Source organism: Sturnira hondurensis, unplaced genomic scaffold (genome assembly GCF_014824575.4).
Source record: "Sturnira hondurensis isolate 20B ecotype Veracruz unplaced genomic scaffold, ASM1482457v3 Scaffold0008640, whole genome shotgun sequence".
Lineage (NCBI taxonomy): Eukaryota > Metazoa > Chordata > Mammalia > Chiroptera > Phyllostomidae > Sturnira > Sturnira hondurensis.
The window spans coordinates 1071646-1083991 of NW_028081271.1; the positions used below are offsets into that span (position 1 = coordinate 1071646).

Below are 12346 nucleotides of genomic sequence, written 5' to 3' on the forward strand. Positions count from 1 at the left end.
TCGAGGTTGTGCACATACTACTAAAAGCAACTGTGTGACCTAGTTTTCGAGACCTGTGCTACCCAAACACATTTTTCTACATGACATAATGTTATCATTTAAATATTGTCATTCGAATGTGAAGACCAGCTGTGCGTATCAGGACACAGCTGTTGGGTTGAGGTGCAGATCAGCCATCTGGTGCTTGGTTCTGGGTAGTTAAATTCCAGCTGGGGATTTAACTTCATATCCAGCTGTGATAAAGTAAATTGAAGGCTGCATATTATTCCCCAGAAATTGCTCCTTTGGGATATTCCTCAGGAATACATTTTCACCAGAGGCACCATTGATGGGTCCTACACTTTCAGTGATAGCATTGGCCAGAATAAAACTAAACCCAAATTTATGTGGTCATTTCGCATTTTTGTATGGAATAAAATAGTTAAAGAGAATTAAGCTTTTTAATGTTCTTCAGATGATTTGTTTACAGGGACAAGGTGTAGTACAGCAGTCTGGCTTCTCTCATCTTTCTGAGCCATGGGAGGAAGACTCAAGTAAACGGAAAAGGCGGATGTGGCAGAAGGTGGTGCTTAGTTGGCCTGGTTTCCAGATCAGTCGCTGTGGCTGGAGGTGAGCGAAGCAGGAGGAGGTGGTCAGGTTCCCGATAGTCACCGCTGTGCTGCAACACGCCCTTCCTCCGTCGCAGTGCTTCCAAGGATGGACCTCAGAATCCCGCCTCGTGCGTAGGTTGGTCTTGGAGTCCCGAGAAAGAAAAAAACCTTGAAAAATTAGACTCCTCCAGTGTCTTCAGGCATTCCTATATATAAATAACTGTATGGAATTGTAGACTTCATCTGTGTTACTTTTTAAAGGGGCAGGCTTTTACTATAACTCAGTGCAATAGTTTCGTTAATGAATGCTTGGCAGATGATTTTATCTGAAGTAAATGACTCTAGGATGTATTAATTACTGAGCAGAATGGAGGTGCTCACTTACTAATGTAAGTGAGCTGTCAACTAATTTAGCCAACACCCAGATAAAATGGTTTTATTGTTCTCTAAAACAAGTTCTCTGTATGCTATCTTGCGGCTTCTGACTAGCCAGGATAGGGGCTGGGCTGTACTTATTGCTCTGTGGCACCTGGCCTTCTCCGTGGGAGGCACGCGAATGAACTTACTGATGACCAGCTTCCCAGCTCAACCAGCTGGGTTTTAGTGGGATTTTTGTGTGTTTAGTTTGTATACAGACTACTCTTCGTATGTATCAGTCACTATGGGAAGATGAAAGAAAGAGAATGGCAAGTGAGAGTTATGAAATGTGTAAGGTTAACTGAGATAGTAGATTCTTCCCCATTTCCAGCTCCATGTGGTGACAATGAAACGTGCTTTAGATTTGTGTTGGCTACGATTTCTCTGGCTGCCCAGAGAAGCTGCGGGGCTGGTGAGGCTCCCCGACCCCATGCCCAGTCTGGCCGGTGCCTCTGTTTCTGCTCCATCCCTGCTGCTGAACCGGGGCTCTCCCCTCCGATGGGGACCCCAGGCTGCCCTCATTCTCTGAGGCACAAATCTATCTGGCAGTTTGCATATATAAATACGGTGAACTATGGAACAAATTTAGAAGCATGGAAACATAGGCTTATGAGATCTATCATTATTTTGAACAAATCCTTCCAGATACTAATGGAAGGATTTGATCCTTTTTTTTTTTGGATGCAGGAAGGAGATTAAAGACAGTAAATTAGGATGTGCAGAGACATTGCCAGTAATCCTGGGCCCCTATTCACTCTGAGGTCCAGCCAGAGGATTGTTGTGGACGTTTGGTTAGTTAACACGATGACCGGTGAACTACAGAAACTGGGGTGAGAGGTCTGTGACTCTAACAGAGGACGCGTGGCGTTTAGCACTGTGACTGTGATATATCAGTGATGTGTGAGATTGGAAAACAAAACATTTGGAGAGTATTAGAAGGGAGAGAAGACTTCTGGCTAGTGACTCAGAAAAAGAAAGAGAATAGAGGAGAAGGCATGGGATTTCGGCCTGGAAACATGGGCGGAGTTTTAAGTGAAGATACATTTTGCAAAGAAAAACTATTCTTTCTTCTTTTATCTACAGTCTATCTTTTCTTTGAACTTCAGTTTAATAAATTAAACTGGTTGTTGTGTATGTGTATGTGTGTATGTGTGCACGCGTGTGTTGGAAAGCATGGGGATTTTGGAGCTATCTGACTCCACGCTGTCAGTAAGTAGCTGGCTGACCTTGGAAAACCCATCTCCGGGCCTCTGTAAGCGATCATGACCTCTACCTGACTAGGGCGAGAGGGCCAGATGCTAAAATGCCGTAGAGCCCCTGAGGTCCTGGACCTGACTCCTTGGGAAAACTCACTATGGGCCATTTCCTTTCCTTATTCCCCTTGAGCCCAGGAGTTTGTATTAGGGTTATTTAGTGTGTACTGGGGATCCGGACAAAAGCTCCTTTAGGAAGCAGATCCTGTAAGTAAACACTTTCTAGTAACAGTCCACTTCCTCCTGGAAGGATCAGTGAATGCAAGACTTTCACTGATGTTGACACCAAACCCAAACTGGTCCAGTCATAAAATGTAGCAAACTAACTGGTGACATACAGAGCCTAAAAGAGAAATCTGTTTGATTTACAGAGTTGTTTAAACCTTTTTATTCTATAGAGAGCTATTTTCAAAGGAAGTGCTTCTGCAATGCTAATGCATTAGATTTTGTAGATGGTTGCATTTCGAGGGATACGTGGTATTCTTCTCCCAACTGACCTCTTAAGAATTAGGTCACTGCGTACACTCTCTGCCCCCTAATTAGGCTCTGATGGCATCTAATTGGACAGTTAACTTCCTCTGTTAGGTCTTTTTGTTCCTAGTATGCAGAAGTTTACCCCAGCTCAGAAAGCATGAGACGGGCTCCGCTGGAGTACAACCGGAGGGCGTCACACGTTTGGGGAATGGGAAAGGACGCTCACTGGCTGTTGTCAGCTACGTAGGCTGTTGTCGAAGGTGCAGGTTTACATATGGTTACATACAATTCTTGACATGGAAGAGGATTTCCAACCTCGGTACTGTTGGTATGGGCTTGGGGAGAGGAAAAGTGAAAGAAAAATAGTCACTATAAATGGTGAGAGAGTCAAAACATAGATCCATAAAAAGTCTGATTTTGCCCTGGCTGGTGTAGCTCAGTGGACTGAGCGCGGGCCTGGGAACCACAGGATTGCGGATCAATTGCCAGTGAGGGCACATGCCTGGGTTGCAGGCCAGTTCCCCGTTCCCAGTAGGGGATGCACAAAGGCAACCATACATTGATATTTCTCTCTCTCTCTCTCTCCTTCCCTTCCCCTCTAAGATAAATAAATTTTAAAAAATCTTTTAAAAAATTTTTAAAAAGTCTGATTTTGACTTTTGCTAAATTACAGTTCTTTATATTTATACCATCCAGCCACAGGCCTGAAATAAGTTTGAAATCACAAAATGGCAAAATTTAGAGTAAATGAAAGTCATCCTGGATTAGTCCTCTGTGAGGCTATTGTAATAGAGCAAACGATTTTGTCTGAACAGGTTACTCACTAGTGATGTTTGCACAGCTCAACCGAGTGTCAGCAGAAAGAGGTTATCTCAGGAAGGAAATGGTGGCGGGACTGACTTTTGACTTGGTTGTTACCTGCAGTAACTCAGCTCTGCTTCTAGGATGGTTTCCTTCAACAGGAGTGGACATCGTTTGGTGCTGTGTGACCTGCCTGTCCACCTGCGCAGAGCTGAGCCATCCTTTTTATTTAAAGCTGACATATTTAACAGTTTGGAGGAGGGTATGGGTGAAATGTTATTGTGTATTGAATTATTCCATCGATGAACACCATTGAGAGTTTGTTATTTTTGTGTAAATGCTTTTTCCTGGGTTGCATGTTGTTTTGCCTCCCATTCGTTTCTTTGACGCTCCTGTGATGTTTATAGTGGGTTGAGAGCAGTACCCCAAGGGCTTGTTTCCTGCTACGTTGCACCTTTACTTTGGTGCCCAGCTCCAGCTGCTTCCTCCTGTCCTTGGACTTGCTCCTCTCGGGTTATTTCCCTTCTTCCTGTCAGATAGTGTCCTGCTTCTAATGAACAGACACACTTCAGAGTTCTCTGGAGGCACTGATTTGTGGTAGTGCTTTTAGCTAATCAAATTCAATGTTACATACACATTTTTTCTTTACTAGAAATATCCCATTAAAGTTAACCATCGGAGTTATGAATGAAATGATACTTGATGCAATTTTATTCATGCTTCCTTTTAACCTTTCTAATAACTTGGACATTTCTTACATTACCTTTTAGCCTGCTGTCTACATATCTTTTCTCTCCTAATAGTTATAGATACTAGATCTAACTTCTCTTATTTTCCAAAATCTGAGGTTGGCAAACTACAGCTTGTCAGCCAAATCTAGTCAGTCACCTGTTTTTGAATAGTTCACGGGCTAAGAGTAGTTTTTGCATTTCTAACTAGTAGAAAAAACCAGAAGACACACTTTGAAACATGCGAACATTATGTGAAATTGAAATTTCAGTGTTGGTAAACCAGTTTCGTTGGAGCACAGCCACACTCCCCTGTTCGTGTGCCGTCTGCGGCTACCACAGGGTTGCGGGGCATTGGTGACCTGGACAGGATGCCCACCCAGCCTGCCCATTTGCTGCCCAGCCCTGTACAGAAAAGGCTTACAGGCCCCTCTCCTGAAGTACTGGGCAGTGTTTTCAATGGTCGCCAGAGGCCTCCACGAAGACCTCAAGAACGAGTAAACAAATGTGTATTGAATTGGGAGTTATCATTAATAAATTTAAGCCATTGGGGTAGTTTAAGCAATATAGACAATGTAAAACTTGCTGTGGTCACAGGCATGGAGCTGAGAACTCAGGCCAGACGCTTGGTGCTTCCTTATTCCTGGGTCGAGATCGGTGATCACAGGGCAGTGGCCACGTGAGCGTGATTCAGCCTTTTAGACCCCAGAAACAAGCGGGAAGACAGGTAAAGCCAAAGAACAACAAGACCTTCTTGCTTGGGAATGAAATTACACTTAAAAAATGATTTGCAAAAACTTGAACACCAATTGCAAGAATAAACCCATGAAAAGAAACAAGGATTTCATTTCAATAAGATGATCACTCTGGATTTGGAAAATAAATAATTCTGATTTTTTTTAAAAAGCAGGCATCTTAACATAAAACTCACTTCTTTAACTGGGGATTAGAAAAAGTACATGCATAGAGTAAAAACTTCATACATGTGAAAAAAATGAATTGGACAAGAAAGCTTCAACACACCCCTAATTAAGAGGCGTAGGGGATGAATGTTCTCTTATTCTGACAACCTTTGACTCCCAAGGAGGGATAGCAAGAATTGAAAGAAAGGGGGAGACGTTTCCCAGGCCTGCCTCCTGCCCCGAACTCTGTTGTGATGAGGTGCCGGTGGGATTGTCAGTGCTCAGGGAAAGGGGGTACGAGAACAAGGAATGAGCTGGGCACTAGTTTCTGACTTTCACAGAGTTTTCATAGAACATTGGATAATTACTACTGATTTGAAATACAAAATACCACTTTGCATGCTTATGATGCCTTCAAGAGAGATGTCATTTTTTTTCTGAAAAAATTAACAATTTTTAATAAGCAGTATTTAATTAGAAATATACACTAAGATGTAAACTTGCTCTCAACTGCAGGGCACTGTTCCTTGGTGCATAGTTAGTGTTCTACTGGTGATGAGAGAATTTATTGCTACCCCTGCTTGATATAATTAGCTTGAAACTAGCTATCTTAGCAAATATAATGAGTAATTCTTGCTGCAAGTGCGGCCCCAATACACAAGTCCAGAGTAGAAGGGAATCCAGTGGGTCGGGGGGGCGATTGCTGAAGTGTTAGCAGGTGAACTGGCTTTTGAAAGACCTATCATGTGTGAGGACTGGGGAAGAGCGATTCCCAGAGAGAGATGACAGCACAAATAGCATGGAAGCATCACCACGTGAGATCTTTTTAGAAAATTACATATGACATTATGCTTTTTCAGGATGTATAAAGGGAAATACGGGAAGTGAGTCCCCATGTTAAAATAAAACCATTGCAGCAGATAGCTTGAGCTGAGGGTCACATGGTATGTCTCCTTGTTTAAAATCTATAGAGATTAAACGTTAGTGAGCATAATACACTAAGATAAAATCTCAGAGTAGTTCCCCCTTGAGAAGAGAGCTGCATTTGTCATGAGCCCTTGGAAATGCGGTGATTGACTCGCTTCCTTGAGCTGTGTCTAGTCTGCCCCCCTAGGCGGGGCACCGGGGTGTTAGCCAGAGGGCACCGTAGAGCGTCAACACCCTGGGGCGCTCTCTGCCAAAAAGGAGTAGGATGAGGAGTCCAGGCCTCTTGGGGGGAAAACCCGGCACAGAGGAGCACAGCATTCTGGATGGGTCTGTGTGAGTTTGCTATCACTCGCCCAGCTGGGTGATTACTTACATCTCCCGTTTGCTCAGCCTTGTGGGTAAAGTAATAGATTACTTGGCTACAGAAACGTGAAAATAATGCATATATCCAACTTCGACTGGAGGGTTTCTGGGAAGGAGGCCTGAGGAGTAAACACTGGGGAGCGAAGACTTTGGGTACCAGGATCAATAGATCTCTCGTTTTCAAATTCATCTGTTCACAAAATAGTCTTTTTGTATGTCGGGCTCACCATGGCCCCGGCTTTGGTCCCTGTGATGGCTTTTGACTTCATGACCTAGTAACTGCTGCTCTGATACTGTGCTGAGATGGTCAAGGTTTTCTGACAAGGAAGACAGAAACTGAAAGAAAGCATCACACTACATTATGTAGCGTAATTTAGGGGATGAAATGTTTTTAAATTTTAGAAAAGTAAACCCTGCATTGGTCATGAAAACATACCTATCCGTTGACTTCTATGGGAAAGTATAAATTTTCTGCATAGTTGGGTCAGATCCCCAAATACCTGAGGATTTTCTAACACAAGGTGAAAACCGTCTATTGTATTCAAACCAGGTGTTCAGGCTGGACGGTGAGGTTAGCGGGATTTCCTGAATCCGCGGAGGAGCGTTGGTACATCCCTTGGGGCCACGTGAGGGCTTAGCAGACTGTGCCTGCACGGGTCAGACCGCCTGCCACCAGTCTGGGCTGCTCCTTCCCCAGCTCCGTTTCTGTTCGGTTCTGTGGCAACCTCTCCTTGTAAAGAAGCAGAAACCCCACATTCTTTTCTTTCTCTCATTAGTTCTGTGGCTCAAGCTGTGTCTGAATATTCCAGGAGGGTAGAGGTATTACGGACTAAGAAAAGAAAAAGAATGGACTCATGAAGTCGACCTGTTAGTGAGTGTTTTTCATTATGAGCTTGGAAGAACAGCCTCAGACACCCTGAAAGACAATTCAGATCGTGTGAAGACATTCGCAGTAAAGATCCCAGAGCTCGGAGCCTGCAGGTTGCCATCTCTTCCAGTTGCAAAGCTGCAGCGACTGCCATTCTCTCAACTGTGCACAAGGCGTGAACGTCAGTTGATGGCTGCTCTTCCCGAATGGCATTCGGTCTCCTGGGGAAAGCCAGTGCGAATCCATTTAGAAACAGAGTTTGAGTGTAGTGCCACAGATGGGCAGTGAAACTTCTATTCATGCTTTGATGATATCCTACTTGGATTATGGTAATTCTCTGCACACAGGTCTCCTTCGGGCATCCCGCTGGAAAAAGGAAAGACAGCTTACACAATACAAGTGTGCAACCCCAGAGACTTTCAGCCTGCAGAGTGTGATCCACACGCACCTGTGCTCGGAGGTTTCGGGTCCGGCTGCCAGTTCGGTCCAGGATTGATTGTAGGAGGTCCTAGGGATGTGTGTTTGAAACACTGCATGAATCCAAATGAGTTTCAGGTTCCCTGTTGTCCAAGCTCAATTTTGTTCAAGTGCAAAAATGTTGGGTTTTCATTTGTCCAGAACTACTATTATAAATCACCATGCCCCATAGCTTTTCCAAGCAGTTGTAGAATGTATTCTCTCCTGGATAGATTCAGAATATCAGACTTGTCATTGAACTTGGGTCAAGACTGAAGTGGCTTGTTTAATTTACTTTCTTTCAATACTGCTCTAGTCTTTTGTGTATCCTCTGTGGCTTGGCCAGGATTTTTAAGAAGTCCGTTAGCATTCTCATATTAGGATTTAGATCTTTGCATTCCTATATTTAAGACTCCTGTTTAAAATAGATATAGTTGTTTAAAACCACACTCATTGACAGGCATGCTCTGCCTCGCACAGTAACATCAGAGCTTCAACTCCCACAGGTTTCTGGTCGGTGAAGGAGAAAAACAAACATCCTGTTTCGTTCTTTATAAATGTAGTTCTGTAGTAGAGGATACCTTATAAAATATTTTATCATTCTCCACAGGTATTATCTTTACGACACATTCTCAAATCATTGTATTTGTGTCCATCTCATTTGAAAATAAACCACAAACATGCATTTTCACTCTTTCCAATACCTGGCATTAAATCAGCAATGGGCCAGTCATTTCTAAACGCAGCACATTACTTGGTTTCTTTATCTACCAGCGTTTTCTTATTTCTTTTAAGTGTTCTCCTTCTATTATCCAGACACACATCGGTCATAGGCATCACAGTCCATGTACTTACTTTCTCTTTTTACCTGTTGGTCATATCTGACATGAGACAGCACTTTTCTCTCAATTAAAGACCAGTAATGCCTGTCTTAAGAAACGGATATGCTCTTAGGGACTGCCTCCCTTGGTTTATTCCTCCTGAGCACGGGACGGTCCTTAGCTGTTGGTCATAGGCAGCGTGGAAAGAGAAATCCAAGTGGGATTGAAAAGGTAGAAATGTGGACGTCCTGGGCCAACACTGGGTTGAACTTCTTTCCTCATCTGCTAAGTAGATGGCTGTAGGCCATACCTCCCATGGCTCCTGTAAGGCTTAAAAGAAATATGAAAGCCCTTCGGAAACTATCCGTGTATTTGCAAATATTAGTCACTTATAATACGGCCTGTGTGCTTTAGGAGGCAAAGCACTTAGCAGCTAACTTCAGGACTGACTTTGGCATCACAGAATTCCTGTTAACAGCAGACCTTCCATCCTGCCTTTTTTTGCTATATATTCCAAAAAGGGTTTTGGGGGCTTATTAGCAGTTTAAAACAATGTATATGCATGACCTCTGTATCATATCTTAGTAAAAATCAGATAATAGACTAAGTCCTTGAATATGTGCAAAAATATAGCAGTAAATATAGAAAGCGAAAATATGCTTGATTAAGACCCCTTTGAAATACTTCTATCTGTGAATTCACGATAAGGAAAATAATCTGCATGTTTCTGAACAGTCGCAAGATATGCTAGTAGTTATGTTGGGACTAATACACAACCCATTTCTACATTTTCCTACAGAGCTTCTTTCTTTAATGTTAGAAAGACTAGGCATCCGATTTTCTTTTTCAGACGAGTTGAGACCAGTTTCTGAACCAACCTCTGAGCTCTTTCTAGTAAGGGCGGCTTGGAGTCGAAACGCCTGTGCGTGCAGACAGAACCAGGTGGACTGGGAGGATAGCCCGGCCCCTGCTCTGCTGTGTGAGATGGCTCTCTTTCTTCAAGGGAGGAAGAGCGCCTGTCTGCAGCTGTTCCTCGGAACTCACAGACGAGTTCCTCTGACTGTGGACCCACTCCTTGGCAGTCCACGCAAAGCAGTTAACCTAGTGACCCAGACCAAAGCGACAGGACATCCTTCCCCTGAACCGCTTTACGCTCACAGGCTTCTTGGCTTCCTGCTTCACTGTGTTTTCTCCTGGAACTTTTCACTGTTGAGTGTTTTCATTTGTTTTGTGTCGCATCCTAGCTGAAGTTATACATAGTAACTTTTAGAAAAGGAGCACTGAGAAGTGGGGAGGAGGGCTTGCCCCAGAGACGGACCACGGAGTTACGCAGGTCCGTGCAGTGCCCACTGCTTGAGGGTGGTTCTGCGTGTCCGCTGTGAGGCAGTCTCCTGGGGCTCATCCGGAACCAGTGCTCTCAGCTTTAAAAAAAAGAATACGGGAGACACAATGGAGCACAGATGCTGGTGTTGCCGTAGAGTAAGGGCGTACAGCACCCAGGCGAACTTCCCATGGGCCCAAAGTACTTCCAATGCCCCAAAATTACTTTGTCACTGACTAGCTGAAAACCCGTGCCTTCCAACTGGGACAAAATAGAAGCACAAGAAGGGGCTAGAAAAGGAAGGCACACAGCACACCCAGGGCTGGACCTCGTTCTATACACTAGGTTGAAATCGTTGTAGGGGGCAGTTGCTGTAACAGATCACATCTCTCCCAGAACGAACTCCTCTCTGCACAACCTTGCTGCCATCTCGGCCCCACGCTCGTGTTTTCAGCCAGTAGTTACTGAGCACACACCGAGCACACACCGTATGGGAAGCGCCATGGGAGGGCTGGGCAGACTGGCAACATCCTTGGCTCCAGGAACTCCTAAAGTAACCTCCTATTTGGCTGGAGTCTTTCGGTTGTAGGGGCTTTATTCGGGGGAACTTTCTGTCCAACTAACAATGAAAGTAGCAAACAGTTATTGACGTGTAGAGGAAGCACCCCATAGCAGCTCAAGGCTTGGTCTCAAGTTTTACCACTCAAGTGGCTGAACATTGGAAAAGTGGTCTAATCATTCCAATGTCTGTCATCTAAAAATAATTGAATTACTGTTTGTAAAGTACTTTCAGTGGTGTCTGGATCCAAATAGCTGTTTAAAAATGAATAAAATGCCTTGCTTATTCCAAGGACAGATCTAACATCACACATTTCAAGTTCGTATTAGTCATCTGTTGTTGAATAACAAATTACCCCCAGACCCAGCAGCTTAACACAAACGTTTGTCCTTCCATAGTTTTTGGCCTCCTAGTTTTTGGTGGTTCAGGCACCTGGGCATGACTTACCTACGTGTGTCTGGCTCTGGGCCTCATGAGGCGACAACTGAGCTGTTAGCAGAGGCTGAAGGCTCAGACTTGACCGGAAGGGTTGGCTCTCGAGCTCCCCCACGTGGTTGCTGAGTGGTCTCAGGACCTTACAGGCTGTTGGAGGGAGACAGAAATTTGGTGCCAAGTGAGCCTCCTCACGTATCATTTTCCACCACGGTAACTGGCTTCCCCGTGGAGTGAAGGACGGAGGAGTGAGATAGAGAGCCAAGTGGCAGCCACCATTTTTTGAGAAAATGATGCTCCACTTTTATTCATTAAAAGGCAGGCCTTAGTCCAGGTCATTCTCCAGGGGAGGGAATCTACCCAAGGATGTAAACACCAGGAGGAGGATTCCACTGGGGACCTTCTTAGAGGAAGCCAATCACCAAGATGACGGATTTTTTAAGCCTATGAAAGCTAAATATAATATACTTCCACTAATAGAGGACTTGAAGCCTCTTACAGGCTCCAGAGACGTGGCGATCTTTGACTGTACTTTATTTGGTCAAATAATATTTTGTTTTCAGAGGCTAGGTGGGTAATTACATTTTCTATTGGCCCGTCGTCTGTCTTTGGAAGATACCAAGACCTCTGCTTGATGCAAGGATCCCATATAGGTGTCTCCTAGCACTGGGGCCCAGCCCTGTTTCTCTTCCCTGGCTTTCTTCTTGTGAAGCAGAGTGCAGGGCACTGGTTTTCGATCCCCAGGGGAACCGAGTGCTGTCCCTGGATCATCAGTCCCAGAGGGGAGTTCCAAATATGTGAAAGATCGCAAAGACCATCGCAACACTGAGCACCGGGGATTAAAGTCTAAACACTGTGTCTTGTATCAGAGTCAATGAGGAAAACACACCCAGTCAAGCACTAGGGGTGGGCCAGGTACCAAAGGACACACAGGCTTAGGCAGAACAAAAGCACCCACTCTGCATGGAACAAGGAAGGGTGCTCCCACCAAGGGTGCAGAGGCCAGCACAGGTTGGGGGCCATTGCTGTGTGACGCAAGGGTGTGGGGGTGTGGAAGTGTGAGGCTGCCTTCCTGACCTTTGTGGTCCTGTGGAGCTGGTCATTACTGGTTGGCTTTTTTTTTCCCCCTCTCTGTAGAGAATTTAGTTAAGACCAAGGATTTGCGGAGAGTTCTTGGAGAAGCTCAAATACAATGGCTTCTTTGTGCTCAAGTCCCCAAAAGCGTGTTTTGCAGAGTATTTTTACCCTTATGAGAAACCATGTTATGTTTTAAAACTAATCCATAAGGACAAATCAGAAAATGGTGTAAAGAAAAGTGCATTTTGAACTTAGAATAATCAACCAGCATCTTTCAGAATAAAAAGAGGGAAATGCTGTTCTAAGACAAGAGATGCTACGACTTTACTGGGCCTTGAAGTCTCCAGATGTATAGTT

The 12346-nt window shown here is 44.4% G+C and overlaps 1 long non-coding RNA gene across 1 annotated transcript in view; it reads left to right on the forward strand.

The window, feature by feature from the left end:
- Nucleotides 1–473: 473 nt before the first annotated feature.
- Nucleotides 474–12346, forward strand: part of LOC118993056 (uncharacterized) — a 39298-nt gene continuing 27425 nt past the window's right edge. The window contains exon 1 of the long non-coding RNA XR_005067765.1: nt 474–609. This is a non-coding gene — a long non-coding RNA (uncharacterized LOC118993056). The remainder of the gene's footprint in view (nt 610–12346) is intronic.